The following is a 27,931-nucleotide window of genomic DNA, read 5'->3' on the forward strand; positions in this document are numbered from 1 at the left end:
AATGTGAAATCATTGTTATTATTATTATGGCGGTGAGCTGGTGGAATCGTTACTACATTGGGCAAAATGCTTAGTGGCATTTCGTTTGTCTTTATATTCTGAGTTCAAATTCTGCTGTGGTCAACTTTGCCATTCATGCTTTCAGGGTCGATAAAATAAATACCAGTTAAGCACTGGGGTCAATGTAATTGACTTATCCTGCTCTTGAATTTGCTGGCCTTGTGTTAAAATTTGAAACCATTATTACCTCCGCCTTAGCGAAGGTGGAGGTATTGTTTTTAGTTGTGATTGTTTGTTTGTCCATATTCAGTAACAATAATAAATTTAATTTATCCTTGAGAATTTTTAGTTTTTACCAATTTCGAATATATTGCTCCTGTTTAAAACCTCTTACTTATGTGACAATTGCATTTCTAGCTCTACCTTTATCATGAAGTTCAACATCATAAAATCAACCTTAACCAATTGTAAACTTGAACTTTGAAGACTGATGATGTCATTCCATCAACGTGTGGACACTGGTTGCTCTCGTTCATATTTTGGATTTGACTTTCTATAATTTTGAATTTTTATCACTTTTCATTTTGAACTTGATAAAGACAGGTTTGCTGTCGAAATATCGTTCAACCAATGAAATATCTACAGCAATCACATTGTGCTCTTCATATTGTTAGTTTACCTTTGTGAAGAGTTACGTCAATCCTTTTAAATTATTATTATTATTATTATTATTATTATTATTATTCAGCAGTGTTATTGCATTTCTTTGCATGCTTTCACTGCACAATCCAGCAACAGCCCAGTGGGCTTTTAGTGTGGGTAGTGTTTTGTGGTTTCAAATTTTTTATTCTATAGGTATTGTGTCCCATATGCACTATTTCTCTGTATATTGTGCATATTTATGTGTCATTGGGTTTGGGTTCTGTATTAGCTTGCATGTTTTATATTTTATTATATTATACATTTCACCACCCACCATCAATAAGAACATTGATATGCATAAATGCACATGTAGGACATGCACAGACAGACATACTTACTGTCAAAGTATGTACATATGTATGTGTTATGTGCATATATATCGGTGCAAGTATGGCTGTATGGGCTGAGGCATGGCTGTGTGGAAAGAAGCTTGCTTCCAAACCACTTGATTCAGAGTTCACTCCCACTGCATAGCACCTTGGGAAGATGTCTTCTTTTATGGCCTTGGGATGACCAAAGCCTTGTGAGAAGATTTGGTAGACAGAAACTGAAAGAAGTCTACCATGTGTGTGTGTGTTTGTTCTTCACCACTGCTTAAAATCTGGTGTTGGTGTACTTACATCCCCATAACTTAGTGGTTTGGCAAAAGAGACTAATAGAATAAGTACCAGACTTAAAAAAAAAGAAGAAATACACGGGTTGATTCATTTGACTAAAAATTCTTCAAGGTGGTGCCCCAGCATGGCCGCAGCCTTATAATGCCTGAAACAAGTAAAAAATAAAGGATATATATGTAAGTGTAAGAGTCTACATGTTTTTATTATTTGGCTCTAGGTCAGGCCTGATAGAATATACCTATTATTAAAGTGAATATGGAATGTGGGGTAACACATCCCACCGAGCTGCAGCAATTTTTGTCTGGTTCCCAAAGCATCAAATGCCAAAAATGAACTTTCTTATCTTCCATTTTAAAGGGTTACAAAATTAACACAGGTTATAGGAACATAAACCTTCTTCCACGAAAAGATAGCTTAAACTGTGCTCTAAATGGAAGTGTCGTCAAATCCTATTTTATGGACTCAACCATGTTCTAAAATAAGTTGAAAGGTAAGCTACTATAAATCGGCACGAACTTTCCAGACAACCCAAGATATATATATATATATATATATATATATATAATACATATATATATATATATATATACATATATATATATATATATATATATATATGGGCTTGGTGACAGGAAAATAGAACTCACAACATGAGTATATATTTACAGAGCAACTCTCAGGCCTTGAGTCAATCAATAACTTCTGCTGCTTAAAAAGAACAATAATAATAATAATAATAATGATATATATATAAAACATTACATATAACTGTTTCCTCTGCAATGTGTGCATGTGTACACAAAAGATTTGTCTCCTTATGTAACGCAGTAATTAACAATGAGATTCATTACATATTCATTGCACATCTAGCTTTGTCATAGGAAATAAAATTTGCACAACATGAGATTTTTGATGCACTGACTGCTAAAAATCAGAGAAAATGTATGTCTGTGGGTGTATACATATGCATGTGTGTGTGTGTGTGTGTGTGTGTATGCCAAAGTGGTTATGAAATTCACTTCCATTCCATGTAGTGCTGTGTTCATTCTCCTTTGTCCAGTGGGGATTGACCAAAATCTTTTAAGTGGGTTTGGTAAATGGAAGCTGAAAGCAGTTCAGTGTGTGTGTGTGTTTATACTTGTGCTTCCCTGAAAATCACTGATCTACAAGCAGTGACATTGTTGCCATTTCCCCACTGTCAACAAATTTATCTACTGGCTGTAGGCCTTTTGAAGACGTATGTAATAACATATCCATTAGTCGAAGAAAAAGAAAAAAGAAGAAACTAAGAAACAGTTGTGGGTCAGTAGAAAGCGAATCATCCAGCTAGAAAACAAAGCTGCAATAATAAATTTGCCTAACCTATGCCAGCATGTCTAGGACAGATCTAGAAAAATAACCATAGAAACAAAAATATACAGCTGGCTGGACATGTTTGTCTGCCTGATGGACTATAGTCTAATTAAGTGGTTAGTTTTCTAATGGAATATTGTTAAATACGATATGATATTGTGGTTGCTTTCTAATGGAACATTGTTAACCCTTTGCTTGTCCTAGGCAGTAGTAAAAAATGCATAAGAGAGCTGAACAGAAGGCAGTCTTCAGAGAAGAGTGGTTGGCATTAGGAAGGGCATCCAGCTGTAGAAACTCTGCCAGATCAGATTAGAGCCTGGTGCAGCCATCTGGTTCGCCAGTCCTCAGTCAAATCGTCCAACCCATGCCAGCATGGAAAGCGGACATTAAATGATGATGATATATACACATACATACACACACACACACATATATATATTTGTGTGTGCGTGTGTGTGTATATATATATATTATATATATATATATATATATATTGACAAGGGTTGGATGGTCTGACAAGGGAACCAATGAGCTGCAGGGCTGTGTTGGGCTCCATTGTCATTCTTGGCATGGTTTCTGTAGCTGAATACCCTTTCTTATGTCAACCACTTTACAGAATGTATTGGGTACTACACGACACAGACATAGGGGTCCAAATTGGATCTATGTATGTTGTGGCTTGACATCAATGAATAAATACTACAGGATCCAGTGCATTGATTTACCCAGGAGCCTTTTGGGTTTAGGGGCCAAATCTTATCTATGTATGTTGTGCTTGCTGTCAAATATTGTAGGGCCTAGTGCATTGATTTTCCCAAAGTTTCATGTGGCTAGGGTCCTAAATCTAATCTATGTATACTGCGGCTTTCTCTCAATAAATACTATGAGGCCCAGTGTATCGATTTGCCTGGGGGTCTATGATGCTGCTAAGACAGCCTAGCCAGGTCTATAAAAGAAGACATTTGCTCAAAGTGACACAGAGTGGGACTGAACCCAAAATCATATGGTTGTGAAGCAAACTCCTTAATCACATAGCCATGAATAATTATGTATTTATTTATCTCTGTGTTTACATTTGTAAACGAAAGTACTTTACACATTCTCTTTGATACATTTAACATATTTAATGCATTTTTAACATACATGGATAATCACAGACTCTCACAAGTTCTGTAATTATTACCAAGCAAAGCATAATTATTTTGTTATTCTTTTGCTTATTAGGTACAACAGCAACAATAACATCGACAACAAAGTTTGTTGATTTCTTTTGAATAGGCACAAATCCAAAATTTTTCTAGGTTAAATTGTTCACGGAATTACGCCCCACAGCTTATTTATTTTGATCAAGAATGAGCCAATAAAGGAACCACTACATGGTCACTCCTTTTGCTAGAAATAGCAGCCAAATTCTTCCCACTACTATTGCCACCAATTACATTTTACCATCATTGAAAAGGAGGAAACATTGGCTTAGGTATTTCTAGTTACCATAAAAACACTTTTGGAATGGCTATGGATTGAGTATCATTGATTATAGATCTGTTTGATCAGAGCTGACCTGGGTCTTAAAATAATAGTTTCTATTTAAGGCACAACATGAGCAATTTTAGAGGAATGGGGTTAGATGATAGCATCGACCCCAGTACTTGACTAGTACTTTATTTTAATGACCCTGGATTGATGAAAGGAAGATTCACTCTTAGCAAGATTTGAACTCAGAACATAAGGAACAAGAAATATTGTTTCTAATTTAGGCAAAAACCCCCAGCAATTTTAAGGTTTAGGGGTTTAACCAATGCCATTAGCCCCAGTCCTTGTTTGAACTTTATTTTATGAACTCTAAAAGAATGGACAGCAAAGTTACCTTAGGCGAGATTTGGACTCAGAAAGTAAAGAACCAGAACAAATGTTTCTAATTTATGTATAAAGATCCTTCCCAAGTCATACAAACTCAAGGGCCCGTTTCCTGGTTTTCAGAGAGCAAATATTTACCCCTGGACAGGACACCAGTCCATCACAGGCTTCCTAATTTTCGATGGTCTTGTGTTAAAAGTAGAAATCATTATGACATTATTCTGTTGTATCTTGGGAGATTCATTATGCCAATAATAAACACACACACTGGTTGTATTTCACTTTTTTTATTATCATTAGTCAAGTGGTTAAACATTTAGACAACTAATTAATCAATTGTTTGATTAATCTTTCAGACAGTTAATCAGTTAGGTCTGCTGAAGCCCTTTCATCAGTATTTGAAAGCTCATCAATGACATGCCCTCAAAGCAGGCCTGGAGAGAGAGAGCACATCATTGTTGAGGTTGCAAATGGTGAAGAAAACGACTTTGATTAATCATCCAGTCAATCAGTCAGCTCGGTTCATCAAGCAATCAATTAGTTAACTGGCGAAATTTGGGGTGGGGTGGGGTCTAGTTGATTACATGAACCCCACTATGCAACTGGTACTTAATTTATCGACCTTGAAAGAATGAAAAGCAAAGTTGACTTTGGCAGAATTTGAACCCAGGACGTGGTGACGGGCGAAATACCGTTAAGCATTTGATCCAAAATTCTAATGATTCTGTAAGTTCACCATCTTAATAACAACAACAATACTAACAATAATAATAGTTTCAAATTTTGCCACAAGAGCAACAATTTAGGGGAGGGGATGAGTCGAATACATCAACCCCAGTGTTCAACTTGTTCTTATTTTATCAACCCCAAAAGGGTGAAAAGTAAAGTTGACCTCGGCAGAATTTGAACACAGAGTGAAGCAATCAGCAAAATACCACTAAGCATTTTTTTGTCCTGTGCACTAATGATTCTACCAGCTCACCACCTTAATAATAAAAATTCTTTCAAATTCTTCCCACAAGGGCAGCTTGGGAGAGATAGAGATGAGTCGATTGCATCAACCCCAGTATTCAACTGGTACTTATTCTATTGACCCAGAAAGGATGAAAGGCAAAGTTGACCTCAGCAGAATTTGAACTCGGAATGTAGTGATGGGAAAAATACCACTAAGCATTTTGTCCAGTATGCTAACAGTTCTGCCAGCTTACCACCTTAATAATAATAATAATGATAATAATGATAATAATAATAATAATAATAATAATAATAATTCCACAGATTTGTTTGTCAGTTGATTGACCGTAGCCAGTTGAACATGTCCCTTAGTGGCTGACAATTTGTGCATTTCTGATCAAGAGCAGAAAGAGTTGTGGAACATCATGGCCATGTATTGAGAGGAATTCTTTGGGATTTTAATGATTCACCTCTGGAAACATGGGTGTTTCATTCATCGTCTTTAAACAAACCTTATTCAGGAACCTTTTGAGTGGGATGGTCTACTCCCACTGAAGAAAATTCTAACTGGGTCCCACAAGCTGTTTATCTTGATATGAAATCACCATGCCATGCACATATGGTTGTGAGGTATGTGCCTGGTGTACCCTTAACAAATGGGAAGTCATGATGGATATATTGGGCTTTGTATATTTGTACCCGAGTGCCACTTTGATGGCATGCACTGTTCTCTCACTCAATAATAAAAGAAGTGAAATAGAATCAGTGTTTGTGTTTATTGTTGGCATAATGACCCTCCTGAAACACACCACAGGATTCAACATAAGCAAAACATAGACCCTTATGTATTTGTGTCGTAGTGATAGGGGAAAATTGCTAAATGCGCAAGGAATCTACAAGTTTTTAGTGACTAAAATAAGGATTTTTCTAAGGCATGGCTATGTGGTAAGAAGCTTGCATCCTAATCACATGGTTCTGGGTTCAGTTTCACTGTCACACCTTGGGCAAGTGTTTTCTACTGTAGCTTTGGGCTGACCAAAGCCTTGTGAGTGGATTTGGTGGTTGGAAACTGAAAAACAGTCATATATATATATATATATATATATGCATATATATATGTGTGTGTGTGTGTTTTTGTATCTGTGTTTTTCCCACTCTACATCAATGGGACGATGTGTTGCAAGTTATGCATAGCTGAACGCACGAGAATCCTTGCATGAACCAAGGAACATCCTTAACTCTGGATGGAGATGTTCAGGCCATGTTTACATTTTAGGAGGTTCCTGCTAACCTTCTGGAACCCACAAGATGCTGGTACAGCCGGAAGTCAAGAGCCATTAGCAAAGGGAGATAATCCCCAATTGATACCTTTGAGCGAGGCATTTACCTCTTTGTATTTTCAAGAGGTCATGGGCCAACAAGTTTTTGGGATCTGATGATATGCCATAAAGCCAAACCTGTTATGAATAGAAAACCTAAGGTGATCCCGAAAACCAGCCTTCCCCATTTTTAATATATACTGCTCTACATCTTAGAGTGTGCTGCTTCTTTCAGATTCATGTTTCTTACAATATATATATTAATATATAAGAAACCGGCTTCCATGCAAGTGACACTTAAAAGGCACCATTCGAGCGTGGTTGTTACCAGCGTTGCCTTAAAGAGCACCATCCGAGCGTGATTGTTGCCAGAGCGGCTATCTGGCCTCCGTGCTGGTGGCACGTAAAAGACACCATTTGAGCGTGATTGTTACCAGCATCACCTTATTGGCACCTGTGCCGGTGGCATGTGTAGAAGATTCGAGTGAGGTCGTTGCCAGTACCGCCTGACTGGCCCCGTGCTGGTGGCACGTAAAAGCACCCACTACACTCTCGGAGTGGTTGGCGTTAGGAAGGGCATCCAGCTGTAGAAACTCTGCCAGATCAAGATTGAAGCCATCTGGTGCAGCCATCTGGTTTGCCAGCCCCTAGTCAAAATCGTCCAGCCCATGCTAGCATGGAAAGCGGACGTTAAATGATGATGAATATATATGTATGTATTTTGCCTATAATATTGGTGTTAGTAGTATAATGTACTGAAGGGGGCAGTGGTGGTGGAGGATATAAATATACAAACAGAAGGAGCGAGAGAGTCAGTTCTGCTACTTGTCTCTTCAGCTTATCAGTTTCATGTTAGTCATGCTCCATTTCTCCCCAGTAATTTCTGAAACTCTCTGACAATAAGAAACCTTTAAAATCAAGCTAGTTTAGTTGTGTGTGTGTGGTGTGTGTGTGTGTGTGTGTGTGTGAGCATGTGTGTGTGTGCGTGGGTGTGTATGTGACAATCCCTTGTATTCATGTGTGGTGTAACCGATGCGAAGGCAGCAGTAATTCATAAGCAATATCTATCTACCTTATCTATCCATTTGATCTATCTATCTAGGCAGGTAGGTAGCTAGGTAACAAATATGAAAGCAGCATTCTACATTCACATACATATACAAGCGGGTAATGAAAAGTTTGTGGCTTTAGGTAAAAGAAAATACAAGAGGATCATTTAATTATGATTTTATTCAACATATTCCCCTCCTCTCATATTCACACACTTATTGCAGTGGGCCTTCAGTTTTTCTAAGTCCTGTAAAAGAACTCCAAAGACGGGACCTGCAACCAGGCTTTTCTCGATACTTTTAAAGCTCAGCACCACCTCTTATATATACCTTATAAAGTGATGGGTAGATTCTCACAAGTGTAAAATATCATCATCATCATCGTCGTTTTAACATCCGCTTTCCATGCTAGCATGGGTTGGACGATTTAACTGAGGACTGGTGAACAAGACGGCTGCACCAGCCTCCAATTTTGATCTGGCAGAATTTCTACAGCTGGATGCCCTTCCTAATGCCAACCACTCCAAGAGTGTAGTGGGTGCTTTTATGTGCCACTGGCACAAGGGCCAGTCAGGTGGTATTGGCAATGACCTCGCTCGAATGGTGTTTTTTTTATGTGGTACTCAATGATGCAGGCTTAGCTGTGTGGTAAAAAGCTTGCTTCCCAACTACATGGTTCTGGGTTCAGTCCCACTGCGTGGCATCTTGGACAAGTGTCTTCTACTATAGCCTCAAGCCAACCAAAGCCTTGTGAGTGGGTTTGGTAGATGGAAACTGAAAGAAGCTCATTGTGTGTGTGCGTGTGTGTGTGTGTATGCATGTGGCTTAGTGGTTAGGGTGTTGGACTCATGATCATAAGATTGTGATTTCAATTCCTGGACCAGGCGACATGTGTTCTTGAGCAAAACACTTCATTTTTGTTGTTGTTCCAGTCCACTCAGCTGGCAGAAATGAGTAATCCCGTGACTGATTGGTGTCCCATCCAGGTAAGGAATATACATCCCATTGAAATTAGGAAACTGGTCTTTATGAGCCTGGCATAGCTTGAGAAGGAAACATTTTATTTTATATATATATAAAGGTACATGGCTCAGTGGTTAGAATATCAGGCTCACAATCATGAAGTAGTGAGTTTGAAAACTGGACCGGGCTGCATATTGTGTTCTTGAGCAAGCCACTTTATTTCACATTGCTCCAGTTCACTCAGCTGTAGAAATGAGTTGCAACATCACAGGTGCCAAGCTGTATTGGCCCCTTTGCCTCTCCCTTGGATAACAATGGTGGTGTGGAGAGGGGAGGCTGGTATGCATGGGCGACTGCTGGTCTTCCATAAACAAATTTGCCTGGATTTGTACCTTGGAGAGGAAATTTCTAGGTGTACAAAAAAAAAAATGCAACAGTGCATGCTCAAAATTGGTCAGCATTAGGAATGGCACTGAGCCATAGAAACTATACCAAAGCAGACACAGCAGCATCTATGGAACACAAGACATTAAATGACGATGCTGTTGAGATACAAATTTTAAAAATGAAGGAAATCTTGAATGCAGGAGAATAGCTTAGAGGATAGAGTAAAATGCCCTTATAGGCAGGAAAAAAAAGGGGCCAGCACCCTGCTACAAAGAATGAAACTCATTTCCAGCTCAGAACTCTGTACCGTTGAGCTAAACGACCCCTGACAACAGATCCTATCTTTTATAAAGATAAATAATAGCTTTTGCAATGTGAGAACATTTTTGTAGACAAACAGTGGAGCATTGAGTGAGTTGGTGTTTTAGGAATGAAGGAAATCTTGGATGCAACGGAATAATAACAGTGAAAACAGCTTCGATGGTTGGGTAAAATACCTTTATAAACAGAAAAAAGTAGCCAGCAAGTCATATATATATACACACACACACATATACATATATAAATGTGTATTAAGGCTATCATTGGTTTCATGTTAAGAAAACTATCTTAATATCTTAACAATTCTTCAAGCCAATCACATGGAGGAATACATATATACATATATATGTGTATATTTTTAGGAACTTGATTGTTGTGGCCAGTCAGAGAGAGAGACCACTGGTTTCGCACCTGTAAATCACTTAACTGCATATGCGACTCATCAGACCCAAATGGCCAAAAGCAGTATCTGTAGAGACACTAATGGTCACTCTCTGAATGATCATAACAATCAATTTTCTTGCGCTATGAAACATATTTAGCCCAGATCTTGTCTAGTCCATTCCTTAACTCTTATATATATATATATATATATATATAATACAAAATGGGACAAGAACATCCAGACAGTTAGGTGATGCAAAAAAGGGACAACAAAACATCCAGGTAGACGATACAAAGAAAACAAGGACGGGTCATTCGAAGTTTTCTTTCCTCAGTCAAGCACCAGATTATTCTCGCAATTTCGGCTGATTATTCTCGAGATTGCTCCAATCTGGCCAGCCCCAAGGAAAAACTAAGCTAAGAGTATTAGATTCCTTGGAAGAAAGCAGTGAATGTATACAAAAGCAAGGACGAAAAAAACGGACAAAGTTACACAAATATAAAAGTCTATGGGGCATGCCACTGAAAAACCCGATGCATTTCATTGCCAACATATGCCACGTAGGTGTACTCTCACCATTTTAAACTGACACCATACATCAATGTGATTAGTTCTGACTTTAGTCCTCTAATATCTCAAATATCCTCTGTTCCTATTGCATCTTGACATACCATACTGCTCAAGATATTGAGTTATTGATAACAGAGAGAAACATGGGCACTTGGTGCACACATGACACAGCCACTGGTTACAATGTCTTGACATTCCACAAAAACAGAGTAATTGATGATAAAAGGGGAAAAAAGACATGTGCACTTGGTACACACTTGATGTTGTCTGTTCCTCGCTTGCTGCTTTCATTCCTTGTGTGTCAATGCAGCCACATAACTTCTCTGACTTGTGTAAAATGTCAGACACAAGCCACATTGTCAAAGATGACACAGAAGGTCAGAAGTAATATAATAATATAACTGTACAGTAAGTTTCTATCTATCTGTCTTGTCTGTAGAATGTGTGCATGCACACACACACATATATAATATATGTATGCATGTATATATATATGTAGGCTTATAGGAAAATACCTCTACGTAATGTTATGCATGCTAAATATAGATGTTGTAGAATCTCAGGTATTTAATATAGTGGAGCAGTAAAACTTCAAGTAACTGACATTATCTTTGCAATGAGAAGACAGAAACTCCCTTCAGGAGCATGTTTAAAATTCTTATAGCTACAAGTTAGGGAGATAACTGTCATGATATCAGCTAATTCAGATTTTAAGAAAAACAAATTAACGATAGGAGATGAATTTCCAGCCGGTTGGTTGGCTGGTTGGTTGGTTGTCATATATTTTATCCACTCCGACAAGCCAGCCATGGTTTTGCTTCTTTGGCACATTTACCATTAACTGTGTCAAAAGTCAAACAGCCAACCAACCATTCTAACTGGGACAGCTTTTTTTTTCCTCTTTTACCTGTCACTATTTCAGGTGAACTGTGGGCATATCTAATGAAATCTCACAATAGTCAGCGAGTCTCTGGTTGCATCCAAATATATTTTGTGTGTGTGTGTGTGTGTGTATGTCTACATATGTGTACATAGATGTATGTGTATATGTGTGGATGTGTAAATATATATATATGTAAGTGTATATATGGATATGCATGTGTGTATGTATGAATGTTTGTATTTATACACTCCTCAAAACATTTGTGTGTGTGTACACACACACACATATATATATATATATATACACACACACATATATATATACACACACACACACAGATATATAGATACACATATATATACAAACACATATATATACACACATATATATATACACACACACATATATGTGTATGTATGTATGAATATGTGTGTATATATAATACACACACATCATTGTAGTTATTGTTCTGCCTGCCCATGCTGACGGAGCACCCGACAGGCCATTATAGACCGAGACAACAACTGTTCAGAGCTGCCCCCCCACCTGAACTAGTTTAGTGGACTACATCTCAGTTCTAAGTTCCTTAAATCACAAGGTTTATGTTGATAACATACCAAGTATTCATTACCACAAACATGGATCCCTGTTTGATATTCGTCACTCCCAGTCACTCCCACACACCATGAAAAGAACAGCTAAGTCTCCTGTAACACCAATTACAATGGCCACACCTTACTCCTGTAGATTTAGTACACTTCAACAAGTGATTCTTTGGTGTCATTCGTTTTCAGGCTGGCACCAACAATATCTGCTGTTCAAATGAGAACAATATGTTCTTATTTCATCATAGTTCCCACATTTTTGGTGGTTTTAGTCTTTTCCTTTCAGCACTCAATCAAATTATTATTAGATTTTTTTTTCATAGTTGATATATTGGTGGAATAATCTACCTTGTTCTGGTTTAATGGATCCAAAATTTCTTTTAAATCATATTTGTTTAATCCATTAACATTCAGATTATTTGTTTAATCCATTAACATTCAGGATATTCAATCAAATTTAATATTTATTCAGATTGTTTTGAAATAATCATGCATTATCTCATAGTTTTGAGATTTTCAATGTATGATTGTATATTTTTAGAATGATATCGTGGGGTAGGTGAGAGGGGTCAGATGCGGTCAATTTGAATGCAAAACAGGTAGAACATCTAGGCCGGTTACAGCTAGTTTAAATGTTAAATGGTTAAGTATTCATTATTGCAGGTGAGTTTTATGAAATATCCCAGCCCACTGGCATCAACATTGCAAAACATTTCATCATTTTTGTAAATAATCGCCACAGACTTCCTTACAGCAAAATCATTATATTGACCGATGTATAAAGGGTTATTACATCCAAGTTACCTATAATGTAATTTGTTAAGTTATTGGAGTGGTTGCTGCCATTGATTTTGCTGAAGTGTTCCATGTTGTTACTAACATCTATAGACATTTCGGTTAGTGATTGTATGGCCATTGCGAGGAGCTACAACAGCCAATAGTTGCTGGAGATATTGGCTCCACAGACTGACCTGGTTTCAGGCTCTAGCAATGAGATCAGAGGTAGGTATGTAATTTTTCTGAAGTCCACACAATGCAGATGCATTATTTTGGGTGGCTTGAAGTCGTTCCTAGTCCGATTTCTTTGAGTGGAAGATGTTATGCTTGTAGCCTTGTTAATCACTGATTCATTCATCACTGCTCTGGAAAAATATGGTACGTTCAATTGTGAACCAAGTTCACTTAACAAGGATTGATCTGTGATGATGTGGGTAAGTGGTCAGTGGAAGATTCTGCTTGGACTACATAACATTGTACCAGCAACTACTCACAACGCTCACTCAGCTACCCAGGATGTACTGACCACTGCTTGCGTTTATATGACTGTGCTGCAAGGCTCTTTTACTCTTTTACTTATTTCAGTCATTTGACTGTGGCCATGCCGGAGCCACGCCTTTAATTGAGCAAATCGATCCCAGGACTTATTCTTTGTAAGCCTAGTACTTATTCTATTGGTTTCTTTTGCCGAACTGCTAAGTTATGGGGACATAAACACAGACACACACACACACATACATATATATATATATATATATATATATATATATATATATATATATATATATATATATATATACACGATGAGCTTCTTTCAGTTTCTGTCTACCAAATCCACTCACAAGGCTTTGGTTGGCCCGAGGCTATAGTAGAAGACACTTGCCCAAAGTGCCACGCAGTGGGACTGAACCTGGAACTATGTGGTTGGTAAGCAAGCTACTTACCACATGGCCACTCCTACACCTATATATATATTTTTATACTGATTTTTAGCCCATAACAACATGGGACAAGTGAACAGAAAAATTATGAAGGTGCTTGATCCTAACAAATGATGCAAACAGGTGTGTTCTTTACAGGAAAGGGTAGAGATGATTTTATATCCTGGTGTTTAACAAAGTGGGGGGGAAAAGAAAATATTCACACAACACAATGCGATTACTGTTACATGAGGTTAACCGCTCTCTGCTGATGGCTCACAGTGAACTGCTTTCCAACTGCTCACAGTGCTCTATTTTATAGCAATGTGTCAGTCCACTTTTAGTCCCTTGGAGGTGGTTGGAATACTTTCACAACAGATGATCAAGAAAATATGCAATGGTAGAAGCTTCATTGCTGTGGGCCCCAAGTTTGGTGTCAATAATTCTGGCATTCATTTCATTTACAAAGAATATGAAGATGATTTATATATATCACTGTGAATTTTTTGGAACCAGTGAAAGCCCATGGCTTAGGGGTTTTGGCGTTTGGCTCACGACCGTGAGGGCAGGAGTTTGATTCCTTGACATCATTCGATGGTTGTAAATAAGCATTGTCCATTTCCAGTTGTCTGTGTAAAGGATGTCAGGTTATGAGGAAATATTACCTTGGAAACAGGTGAGCAACAGGAAAGGCATCCAGCAATAGACAATCTGCTTGAACAATCCCATTCATGCAAGCATGAATAAGTGACCATTAAGAACATTAAACAATGATGATGATGTAGCAAGAATTTAAAGAGTAATTTGTATCACTGTTGCCAATGAGGATTGGGGGTTAGAATTAGAACTTAGACCAAAGATTTTGATAGCATTATCAGTAATTCACAGGAAGTCATTATTTTTATTATTTCTAAATAATTAGCATAGAATTGTTTTTTTTATGTTTTCAATTTCAGATATACAATCAATATTAATGTCTTTCAAAAATGCGGTGAAACTCAATCGTAATTTGAGAACAGATGTTTCATTTGTATTTTGTTATATTGCACCATATGCTCTGGTGGTATTGTCTGTTTGTATATCTAGCCTTTGTGCGTATGTGTGTGATTGTGTGTGTATGTGTGTGATTGTGTGATTGTGTGTGTGTGTATGTGATTGTGTGATTGTGTGTGTATGTGATTGTGTGATTGTGTGTGTATGTGTGTGATTGTGTGTGTATGTGTGTGATTGTGTGCGCATGTGTGTCATTGTGTGTGTGTATGTGTGTGTGTATGTGTGTGTGTATGTGTGTGAGTGTGTGCGCATGTGTGTGATTGTGTCTGTGTACATGTATGTGTGTGTATACATGTATGTGTGAGTGTGTGTGTATGTGTGTGCACATGTGTGAGAGTGTATATGTGTGTATGTTTGTGTGTGTGTGTGTGTGCTGAAGTTGTAATGTGGCATGCTGTCTGTCACAACAGTTCCCTCATGGCAGCCAGGGATCTTTGTTACTCCCCAGTTAATTGGTTTTGTTACAATTGGTGCTGGTTCATCCATTTTATGTGTGAGCATGTGTGAATACATGTGAGTGTGTGCGTATGTACATACAAGTATGTGTGAGTATGTACATAATCACACACACTCCATTTTAATAAATTTGTTGCTGAAGTGCAAATATATATATCTCATCATTTAATGTCCATTTTCCATGCTGACGTGGGTTGGTCAGCTTGACAGGAACAGGCATGGTCAGGGGCCTCACGAGGTTCCATAGTCTGTCTTAGTTTGGTTTCCATGGCTGGATGCCCTTCCTAATGTCAACCGCTCCACAGAATGTACTGGGTGCCTTTTTGCGGCACCATAAACAGTGTCTTTTAAATGGCACCAGCACCCACACTAGTGCTTTTTACATGACACCTTGGTTTTAGGATCTCAGTTCTGTTGTGGTGGGCATGTCTTCTCAAGTATAGCTATGCACCACACACACATATACATACATACATACTACTACTATTTACTATTTAGTGTACTTTATTGATTTCTAGAATAAGGTTTTTATAGTTTGTTTTCTATATTTGGTGTAAATAACATCTTTCATTATTGAATTGTTTCATAGAGATTTTTCTCTAAATTATATACTTATATTATATATTGTGAAATTTGATTTTAAATTGTTAAATTGAATTTTTCCTTGTAAGTTTTGGAATTATATTTCCTACTATCATTATTATTATTATATATATATATATATATATAGGGTGCAGACGGTATTTGAAGGCACATGCATTTTTAGTCATTATTTTGGCTTCTATTTCAGAAAACAACAACGACGGGCCATATGCTTACTAATGAAATGAAAAGGAATGCTGTGATTGTGGCTTTGAAGGTTAAGCATGGGGATTTAGAAATTTTTCATTTTCTGAGAGTTGCAAGATCTTTTGTCCACAAGATTCAGTGTGGCTTAGATAAAGAAGATGGAAGCATATTACCTGTATCAAAACATAAAAACAGTCCAAATGCTCTGATTCTATCAGGACACCTGAATTTATTCAGGAAGTTAAGCAAAACAGTGAAGAGAATCCAGGAAAATCAATGAAGTCAATTGGGAAAAAATTTTGTGTATCAGAAAAAACAATCAGAAATGTTGTGCATCAAAATACAAATCTTATTTGATGAGGAGAAGTCAATTCTTGTCAAAAAAAAACAAAAACAAAAGAAAACCGTTTAATCAGATCCAAGATACTTTTGAACAAACTTAAAAATCCACCAGAAGATGGTACGATTTGGTTTTTCTCAGATGAGAAAAACTTTGTCCAGGACCAGAAAACTAGAAGAAGAATGTGCAGACCCTTCTGAGATTCCAAGAGTAATGCACACACAATTTCCTGCAAGTGTTTGGGGGGTTGTTAGCAATGAATGACATGTGATGCCTCCTCACTTTTTCCACAAGGCCTTAGGGTGATGTTGCTGTGTATATTGAGGTTCTGGATAAAGTTGTTAAGCCTTGGATCAACAGTGTATGCAATGAAAGGCGTGATGTCTTTCAACATGATTCTGCACCATCACACAAAGCTCAAATGACAAGAATGGAGGGCCAACAATTTGCATTATCACATCACCCACCCAACATTTGGCCTCCTACTTCTCCAGATCTTAATCCACTGGACTACTATGTATGGAACTTCGTTGATAAAAATGTCAATGAACAACCCCATAGCACCAAAGATTCTTTGAAAGATGCCATAATTTGAGTCATGTTGGATATGAACAAGGACCACTTAATCCAAGTGTGTAAACGATTTTGACCCAGTGTAGAGGCAGTTATTGATGTTTATGGGGATTTTCATCATCATCGTTTAAAGTCCGTTTTTCCATGCTGGCATGGGTTGGACAGTTTGACTGAGGTCTGGAGAACCAGCGGCTGCACCAGGCTCCAGTCTGATCTGGCAATGTTTCTGCAGCTGGATGCCCTTCCCAATGCCAACCACACCAAGAGTGTAGTGGATAATTTTTATGTGCCACTGGCAGAGGAGCCAGTCAGGTGGGCCTGGCATTGATCATATTCAGATAGTGCTTTTTATGTGCCGCCGGCACAGGGCCAGTCAGGGGGTACTGGCATTGGCCACGTTTGGTAGGTGCTTTTTACATGTCACCAGCGTGGGAGCCAGTCAGGCAGAATAGGCATCAACCACATTCGGATGGTGCTTTTTACATGTCACCAGTACGGGAGCCAATCAGCAGGTACTGGCAACAGCTACAATATTGGTTTTACTTGACTCAACAGGTTTTCTGAAGCAAATGTCACACGATGCATCAGGGTTCTCTTAACTGGGCTGGACATTCGTATATGTGATCTCACTTTAGTTGCTGGGTCTTCTCAATCACAGCATATCTCAAAAGGTCTCAGTCTCCCATCATAGGAAGGGCATCCAGCAGTAGAAACATTGCCAGATCAGACTGAAACCTGGTGCAGGCTTCTGGCTCGCCAGCCCTCAGTCAAACTGTCCAACCTATGCCAGCATGGAAAGAGGACGTTAAACAACGACAACGATGATGATGATGATGATGATATTCTGTTGTGTCTGGGGAGAGTAATTTTCTTTTTGTGCTTTATAATTTAACATCCTCACCGGTAAAATTTTTATTTTCCTAAAATAAAACTTATTCCTTATTTTTATTTTCCTAAAATTTTCATTGTGTCTTTTAGGAAAATAAAAATAAGGAATAAGTGGAAATTTTACCTGTGAGTGTGTTAAATTATAAGGCACGAAAAGAAAGTGACTCTCCTTAGACACAACAGATTATGCTTCAACACACAAACTCACATAAAGAATCTTGCAAACCAAATCCAAAACTGAAATATAACATAATTATTTAAAAAAACTAACAAAACCAACAATTTGTTTTGACTTATATACATTTTTTGATATATAAACAATTCAATTCCTTTATGAGAGCTACAGATATGAGTGCATGGGTCAAAAGTCTGTTTCCCTACTACAGGGGGTCGAGTTCAGTTCCACTGTATGCCACTTTGGGCAAATGTCTTCTACTATAGCCCTGGTCAGACTGGAGCCTTGTGAATGAATTTGAACAACAGAAACTAAGTGGCTGTGTGGTAAGTAGATTGCTTACAACCACAGGGTTCTGAGTTCAGTCCCACTGTGTAGCACCTTGGGCAAGTGTCTTCTATTGTAGCCTTGGGCTGACCAAATCCTTGTGAGTGGATTTGGTAGACAGAAACTGAAAGAAGCCTGTCATATATGTGTGTGTGTGTTTGTCCTCCCACCATCACTTGACAACCAATGTTGGTGTTTGTCCCCATAACTTAGCGGTTTGGCAAAAGATACTGACAGAATAAGTACTAGGCTTACAAAGAATAAGACCTGGGGTCGATTTGTTTGACTAAAGGTAGTGCTCCAGCATGGCCGCAGTCAAATGACTGAAACGAATAAAAGAACATATATATATATATATATATATATACACATACACACGTATGCACACATGTATATGTGTATGTTTGTGTCTCCTTGTCTTGACATTGTTTGGTGATTGTAAATGAGTATCACTGTCATACAAGCAGTGTCAGTCATTTCCAATGTTTTCAGTGAAGATCATGTTTGGAGATAGAGAAATGCTACTTTACTTGGAAATGGGTAAAAGTTAGTGATAGGAAGAGCATCCATCTGCTTCCAAACACTGTCCGACCAACTCAAGCATGGAAAAATATATGTTAAAACAACCATGATGATCTTTTTTTCTATTTTATGTTAGTAAACAAAAAAGACATGGTGTAGGGTCAAGAGGACCCTTTTATCTTGCTGAGGACATGACAACCTCTTTGGTGCCAGTGCCATCATAGAGATGCTTCCAGTATATTCTTTGCAGTGGTTGGTGATAGGAAGAGTGCCTAATGGTATAAGTCCAATCAAACATGTCATGCTTGAGCAATATTCAGTCCTCTGATTGGTTAAAGAGAGCAGGATCTCTGAATCCGAATTGACACACAGTATAACGATCAGGATAACCCATGCCAGTCCAAAAAGCAGACACATGAGGATTATGATGATATATGTGCGTGCACACATACACCTATATATATATATATATATATATATATATATATATATATATATATATATATATATATATATATGTGCGTGCACACATACACACACACCTATATATATATATATATATATATAATATATGTATAGTCTTATAAAATAATGATAAATATATTATATAAATATATATTAATCAATCCAAACATGAACAAGCAAGAAAAACCAACAACGCGAGGACGTGGAATAAGTACAGTGTTATTGGACGCTCAGGAAAGGAAAGAAAAGTAAGAGGGTTTCCCGTTTCGAGCGGAGCTCTTCATCAGAAATACACACACACACACACATATATATATATATATGTATATATATATATATATATATATATATATATATATATCTATATATATATATATATGTATATATACAGAGAGAGAGCAATATATATGGGCTTATAAAAATAATATTATATATACACACACACACACACGCCTACATGCACATGCATTATGAATACATATATATATATAATATATATATATATATATGCACTTATATAAAAATGGTGTGTGTGAATAAGTACATACATACTTTACAATGTTCACACATATCTAAATATATAAAACTAAATACATATAACTAAATACATACACACACATATATATATATAACTAAATATACACTCACACACACATATATACAAATATATATGAATGTGAGTGTGTGTACGCACACACATATATATATATATACATAATACATATACACATACGTACGTACACATATGTATATGTATTATATATATATATATATTTGTACATAAAGTATATATGTATTCACACAGAAACATGAACTCTCTTATTCAAACAATTATACATATTTTACATATATACACATACACACATGCTCTCTCTCTCTCTCTTTCTCTCTCACACACACATGTACATGTATGTTTGCATGTACAAATATTTCTTTTTCAAACTAGTTAAAAAAGAAGCTCAGACAATTTGTATATTTTCTCCTCCCCCTCCTTTGCATTATGATTCTCTATTGATGCAAATTAAATCAAGTCTCCAGCGAGAACTCTGTAGTGTACGAGAAACCGGTTGGACAGGTTTAAGACAAAAGGAACCCAGAACTTTAGAATTATAGGCTGAGAAATGCAGCAGTAGTCAGTTTTCTTTATGGATCATTTAAAGATTTTATACCTGTTTTTTTTGAATCATGAAAATGAGTACAAACAACTGAACGGTCTTCAAGTATATTTATTTCTCTATTTAGTTATTTAGTTATTGTTATTATTATTATTATTGTTATTATTATTATTATTATTATTATTATTATTTTGTAATGCCGTTTAGGCAATGATTTGGCAGGAATGACATAATGTCATATAACCTTGTATATGTCGTTTAGTATTCAAATTCTCTCGAGGTTGATTAATTTGGTTTTTGTTCTTTGGTGTTGTTTTGTTATTGTTTTATCTTTTGCTTGTTGCAGTCATTGGACTGTGGTCATGCTGGAGCTCTGCCTTGAAGGGTTTTAGTCAACCAGCTCGACCAGGTACCTACTTTTTCAACTTTGTACTTATTCTGTCACTCTCTTTTACAGAACTGCGAATCATAGGGACACAAATGAACCAACATTGGTTGACATGGTGAGGGTGGAGACAAACAAAATCACAAACACACACACATATATATTCACACATAAAGGGCTTCCACAGAGTTTCCATCTACCAAATTCATTCATTAAGGGTTTGGTTGGCCAGGGGCTATAAGAGTTGACACTTGCCCAAGGTGCTGTGCTATAAGACTGAACCCAGAACCTTGTGGTTGCAAAATACACTTCTTAACCACACAGCCACGTTTATATTGTTGTTGTTCTATTTCTAGCTTCTTGGTGAAAGATGTTCCAGCCAGGAAAATACCATGTTTATGCAGTAATGATGTAACAATGCCTACACACACACACACACACACATCTATCCACCCATAAGACAGGCTTCTTTCAGCTTCTCCCTGCCAAATTCACTTGCTAGGCTTTGGTCAGCCTAGTGCTGTAATAGAAGACACTTGTCCATGGTATCACACTGTGGGACTGAACCTGAAACCATATGGTTGAGAAGCAAACTTTTTAATCACAGTCATTTTTATTGATGTACCTGAAGAGAACCAGAAACGGTTGAAACGTGTGTTGCACCCAATAAAGTCTATTCCACATCCCATCTCCTCTTTTATTAATACTGTTACCCCAACCGCCACTACGAGGTCCCTGCAAGAAATCTTCGGATAACAACAGGTAACCGAAACTGTGCTTTACTCATCATCCATTTATACATTTTAGTCAAGTACATCAACATCAAAATAAAAATCAAATGGAAATTGTAGCTGTGATACCCATGTCGGTAGAACGTAAAAAGCACCATCCAAATGTGGCCGATGCCAGTGCTGCCTTGACTGGCTTCCGTGCCGGTGGCATGTAAAAAGCACCAACCGATCGTGGCCGTTGCCAGCCTTCTCTGGCCCCTGTGCCGCTGGCACATAAAAAGCACCCACTACACTTATGCAGTGGTTGGTGTTAGGAAGGACATCGAGCTGTAGAAACACTGGCTCCCGTGATGGTGGTACGTAAAAAGCACCAACCAAACGTGGCCGTTTCCCACCTGACTGGCTCCTGTGCCGGTGGCACATAAAAAGCACCCTCTACACCCTCGGAATGGTTGGCATTAGGAAGGGCATCCAGCTGTAGAAACATTGCCAGATCAGACTGGAGCCTGGTGCAGCTTCCTGGCTTCCCAGACCCTGGTCAAACCGTCCAACCCATGCCAGCATGGAAAATGGATGTTAAATTATGATGATGATGTACAATTTCTCCATTTTATATATATATATATATATATATATATGTAATGAAGGCATGTGGTCCAGTGGTCAGAGCACTGGGCTCACAAAGATGAGATAGTGAGTTTGATTCCCAGACTGCGTTATGTGTTGTACTCTTGAGCAAGATACTTTATTTCATGTTACTCCAGTTCGCTAAGCTCTAGAAATGCGTTACAATGTCACTGGTGCCAAACTGCTTGTCTTCCTCTTGGAATAACATCAGTAACACAGAGAGGGGAGGCTTATTTGAATGGGAAACTCCTGGTCATCCATAAAAAACCTTGCTCGGATATGTGTCTTGGAAGGCAACTTTCTAAGTGCAACCCATGACCGAAGAGGGCCTTTACCTTTCATATATATATATACCATAGGCGCAGGCGTGGCTCTGTGGTAAGTAGCTTGCTTACAAACCACATCGTTCAAGGTTCAGTCTCACTGCATGGCACCTTGAGCAAGTGTCTTCTGCTATAGTCTCGGGCCAACCAAAGTCTTGTGAGTGGATTTGGTAAACAGAAACTGTTTTTATATATATATATATGTGTGTGTGTGTATGTGGGTATACGTAAATTTGTGTGTGTTTCTGTGTTTGTCCCCACCACCATCGCTTGACAACCAATGTTGGTGTGTTTACATCCCTGTAACTTAGCAGTTTTGCAAAAAGAGACCGATAGAATAAGTACTAGGCTTGCAAAGAATAAGTCCTGCGGGGTTGATTTGTTCAACTAGAGACAGTGCTCCAGCATGGCTGCAGTTAAATGACTGAAACAAATAAAAGAATAAAAGAATATATTTAGAGGTTCGGTGAGTGTTTGATAAGGGTTAATGCACAAAACTCCCACCTCTTGAGTCACTCTATTGCTTCAGCTAAATATTAATATATATATATATATATATATATATATATAATATGGAAAAACACACCCACACCTGTGTATGTGTGTGAGTGTGAGGGTAACTTGACTCATTGCTATTGTGTAAGGCAGACATAATTGAACGTAACACTTACTTGTAAGAAATCGATATTATTAACACAATCATGTTGCCAGACACTAAATCTTCAGATTCTCTTGTATTTACTGTCTTTTCAATAGAATTTCTTAATTTCTTCCAGACATTACTTGAAATGCAGTGAATCTTCGTAAAGTGAGAATACATTTTTTTTTTTTTCTATTTCTTTTCCTTTTTTTATCGGAAGATGACTTGAATATTATGAATGAGACACATTAACTAGTTCAATCAAATTACTAATTTATTGCAAAATATATTAAATAATTTTATTTTTTAAATTGTACTGGTTTGTGACAGCCATTTCCCAGTTGGATGCTAAATTATGAGTAAAAATTAACATAAACGAAGTTGATTGCCCATACAATGGTTTCAAATTTTGCCACAAGGGCAGCAATATTGGGGGAGGGGGATGAGTTGATTAGACCGACACCAGTGCACAACTGGTACTCATTTTATTGACCCCAACAGGATGAAAAACAAAGTCGACCTCGGTGAAATTTAAACTCAGAATGTAGCAACACGTGAAATACTGCCAAGCATTTCGCCCAGCAAACCAACGACTCCGCCAGATCACCACCATGATAATAATTTCAGATTTTTGCCACAAGGGCAGCTTAGGGGAAGGGGAGATGAGTCAATTGCATCAACACCAGTGTTGATATATATATGCACACAAATACATACATATATATATATATATATATATAATTGCACACACATGCACACATACATACATACCTACTACTCTTCTAATTTACTAATCATTTAACGTCTGTTTTTCCATGCTGGCATGAGTTGGACAGTCAGACAGGAGATGATCAGCTGAAGAGCTGCTGCCTGGGCTTCATTTGTCTGTCTTGGCATGGTTTCTACAGCTGGATGTCCTTCCCAATGCTATCCACTTTACAAAGTGTAGTGGGTGCTTCTATGCAGCACTGGCACAGGGCCCTTTTTATGTGGTACTAGCATCGTTGAGCCTGCAAGATTGGGGAATATTCAGCTGGAGAGGGATGCAGGGGAGAGGGATGCAGGGGAGAGGGATGCAAGGGAGAGGGATGCAGGGGAGAGGGATGCAGGGGAGAGGGATGCAGGGGAGAGGGATGCAGGGGAGAGGGATGCAGGGGAGAGGGATGCAGGGGAGAGGGATGCAGGGGAGAGGATGCAGGGGAGAGGGATGCAAGGGAGAGGGATGCAGGGGGGAGGGATGCAGGGGAGAGGGATGCAGGGGAGAGGGATGCAAGGGAGAGGGATGCAGGAGAGGGATGCAGGGGAGAGAGGGATGCAGGGGAGAGGGTGCAGGGGAGAGGGATGCAGGGGAGAGGGATGCAAGGGAGAGGGATGCAGGGGAGAGGGATGCAAGGGAGAGGGATGCAGGGGGAGGGGATGCAGGGGAGAGGGATGCAAGGGAGAGGGATGCAGGGGGAGGAGAGGGATGCAGGGGAGAGGGATGCAGGGGAGAGGGATGCAGGGGAGAGGGATGCAGGGGAGAGGGATGCAGGGGAGAGGGATGCAAGGGAGAGGGATGCAGGGGAAGGGATGCAGGGGGAGGGGATGCAGGGGAGGGATGCAGGGGAGAGGGATGAGGGGAGAGGGATGCAGGGGAGAGGGATGCAGGGGAGAGGGTGCAGGGGAGAGGGATTGCAGGGGAGAGGGATGCAGGGGAGAGGGATGCAGGGGAGAGGGATGCAGGGGAGAGGGATGCAAGGGAGAGGATGCAGGGGGAGGGGATGCAGGGGAGAGGGATGCAGGGGAGAGGGATGCAGGGGAGAGGGATGCAGGGGAGAGGGATGCAGGGGAGAGGGATGCAAGGGAGAGGGATGCAGGGGAGAGGGATGCAGGGGAGAGGGATGCAGGGGAGAGGGATGCAGGGGAGAGGGATGCAGGGGAGAGGGATGCAAGGGAGAGGGATGCAGGGGAGAGGGATGCAAGGGAGAGGGATGCAGGGGAGAGGATGCAGGGGAGAGGGATGCAGGGATGCAGGGGAGAGGGATGCAGGGGAGAGGGATGCAGGGGAGAGGGATGCAGGGGAGAGGGATGCAGGGGAGAGGGATGCAGGGGAGAGGGATGCAGGGGAGAGGGATGCAGGGGAGAGGGATGCAGGGGAGAGGCCTTTTATGCAAAGACAACCACATATTTACTTAACTTGATGTGTCTTCTGCAGCACCCCACAAACTGCCAGGAGTCTTGGTCCCTTGTCATTCCCTCTGTGAGGTCCAACATCTGTAGATCCTTTCTCACCACTTCGTCTCACATCTTCCTGGGTCTACCCCTTCCACATGTTCCCTCCACAATCAGTGATTGGCACCTCTTGATGCAGCTGTCTTCATTCACGCACACGCATGTGCATGCACGCACGCACACACAGGGCTTCTTTCAGTTTCTGTCTATCATATCCACTCACAAAACTTTGGTGAGTTTCGGGTTATAGTAGAAGACATTTGTCCAAGGTGCCACGCAGTGGATTGAACCTGTGACCATGTGGTTAAGAGACAAACCTTTTACTGCACAGTCATACAAACATCATTGGAAAATATTTACATCAATATGTGAGTGGCTGTGGCATTCAATTCTTAATCAATGCATCATTGAATGAGGTAAATCATTAATTAAACTATTATATTTTCTGGGCTCTGAGGCTAAGAAGCTCACTTCGTAACCATTTGGTTTTGAGTTCAGTTCCACTGCACAGCACTGTGTGCAAGTATCTTCTCCTATAGCCTTGAGCTGACCAATGCTTTGAGAGTGGATGTGGTAGGTGGATACTCTGGAGAGGCATGTGCCAGTGTAGGTAGTAAGCTCTTTTAACACCTGTTGCAAGAGGTGTCCATCACTGCTACATCTATGCAAAAGAATGTTGTTCTCTAGCTAGCATGAGTTGTATTGTTTGAAAGGATCTGATGAGCCCCAGGGATGCATCATGCTCCATTTTAGCTTCAGTATGGTCTCTATGGCTTGATGCCCTTCCTAACACTAACCACTTTACTATATGCATAAAACAAGTAATTATGACTGGTGTTATTCAAACACACAACCTTCCAATCTGGAACGTATGCACAAAAAGTTTCTTATTTGTCAAATTTCTCCAATACAAATTAGAAATGAACTAATTTAAAGAACAAAGCTGCTTCAATAAAATTTGGGCAGCAACAACTATAGATTTTTTGTTTTTGTTACTGTTTGCAAACTATATTTAGAGAGCATGTACAAAGTAATTTCTTTCTTTCTTGTGTGAGGGCATGGATGGCTGAGCTGACAGAATACCAAGCAACAAGTGAACAGATCAATGATCTTGTCAATAGCATTGATGTGTGTTTATGGTGTAGTGTGATTATTCTTACTGGGCCAAGAGGGAGTGGCACTGGCTACAGCCTTGTTGATAGGATAAGGTCATTGACCAGTGAAGAGGTCAATGGTCTATGTCTTGTCAATGACATTGATGTGCATTTATGGTCTTGTGCAGTGGTTTTCAACTGGGGTCCACGTGACCCCTGGAGCACCATATAAGATTTTTGGGGTTCATGCAAGCACTATAGTAAATTGAGGATCTACAGTAGTATATTAAAGGTCCATGAAAATTTTTTACTTTAGATATATCTATTGCAAGTAACACAGTTAGGTTTCTTTCTCTGACATTTTACATAGTTCAGTTGACACAAGTTAATAAACGATAGATAAAATAGGAATTTTGAAAGAAGAATCTATAAAACTAGTCTTTAACCCTTTTGTTGCCATATTTCTGTTGAGGTTCTCCGTGTTTCTTTCAATTACTTTAAATCTAACAAAGAATTTAGTAAAATAACTTAGTTATCATTCAGCTAGTTGTTAGGAACATAAGTTGTGACTAAGGTTTGGTGGAAGATTTTAATTCAAAACTTATGGAAACAAGACATTTGTACTACAGAGCCAGAACCGGTTTCAGCCGGGTTGGTAACGAAAGGGTTAAACATCAAATGGCTATAGGGGTCTACCAGAATAAAATTGTAAACTGGCCATTTATGGCTCAAATATTCTACCTGATTCATGTTCAAACTAGCAAGATCCAGCCTCTCACACCTATCCTACAATGTCATTCTAAAAATAAGCAATCACCTTATCGAAATCTCAAAGCCGTGAGCTAATACAGGATTAATTCAGAACACTGTGAATAAATAAGCATAACATTTGACAGGGTAATCGGATACGTTAATGAGTTAAAGGAAATTTTGAAGGACAATTTAAATTTAGATCACTTAATAACAACAAGTTTGTATCATAGAACCAGCGGTAGTCTTGGACAGATGAATACCAAAAGGTTTAATCACACAATATCAAATCTTATAGGTGTGAATGTGTGTTATAAGATTTCATGGTGGTGCTTGCAACCAGCTGCATCTTTGCTGTGCGGGAGAGGGAGAGGCATCTAAATTTACAGTGGGTGTGGTCTTAGAATATGTATGAATGAGAAAGCAACAGAAAAATGAGTGAGAAGGCTAGAAGAGAAAGGACATATGAAGAGATAATGAGAGAAAGAAGGAGAGCGAAGGAGAGAGAATGAGTAAGAGGTCTATGACCTTCACAACTGTTTATTTTGTTGCATTTGTGTTTGTATGAGTCTCTGAAAGGTAAACAGCATGACACGGCACCAACTTTAAGACTTTTGATGATCCTTACTTGAAGCAGCTGCCACCAAAATAAAAGAAATAGAAAATGATTTTTCCAAAAAGATCTTGGATTGTTATTTTTTTAAATTTTGAGATTGTGTATTGAATCTGTTTAAATATATGTGTGTGTATGTGTTTATACATATCTATTAGTGTGTGTATATGTTGTGTTTATATATATATCTAT

The 27,931-nt window shown here is 38.8% G+C and overlaps 1 protein-coding gene and 1 long non-coding RNA gene across 38 annotated transcripts in view; one reads left to right on the forward strand and one right to left on the reverse strand.

Moving 5' to 3' along the window:
• LOC115218249 (neuroblast differentiation-associated protein AHNAK) overlaps positions 1-27,931 on the reverse strand; it is a 500,913-nt gene that overhangs the window by 219,649 nt on the left and 253,333 nt on the right. The window lies entirely within an intron of this gene.
• Positions 10,783-27,710, forward strand: LOC118765744. Its single transcript, XR_005001616.1, has 3 exons — positions 10,783-10,885; positions 23,208-23,239; positions 27,516-27,710. It is a non-coding gene; the product is annotated as an uncharacterized LOC118765744 (long non-coding RNA).

The sequence above is a fragment of the Octopus sinensis genome, linkage group LG13 (assembly GCF_006345805.1).
Source record: "Octopus sinensis linkage group LG13, ASM634580v1, whole genome shotgun sequence".
In the NCBI taxonomy this organism is placed as follows: Eukaryota; Metazoa; Mollusca; class Cephalopoda; order Octopoda; family Octopodidae; genus Octopus; species Octopus sinensis.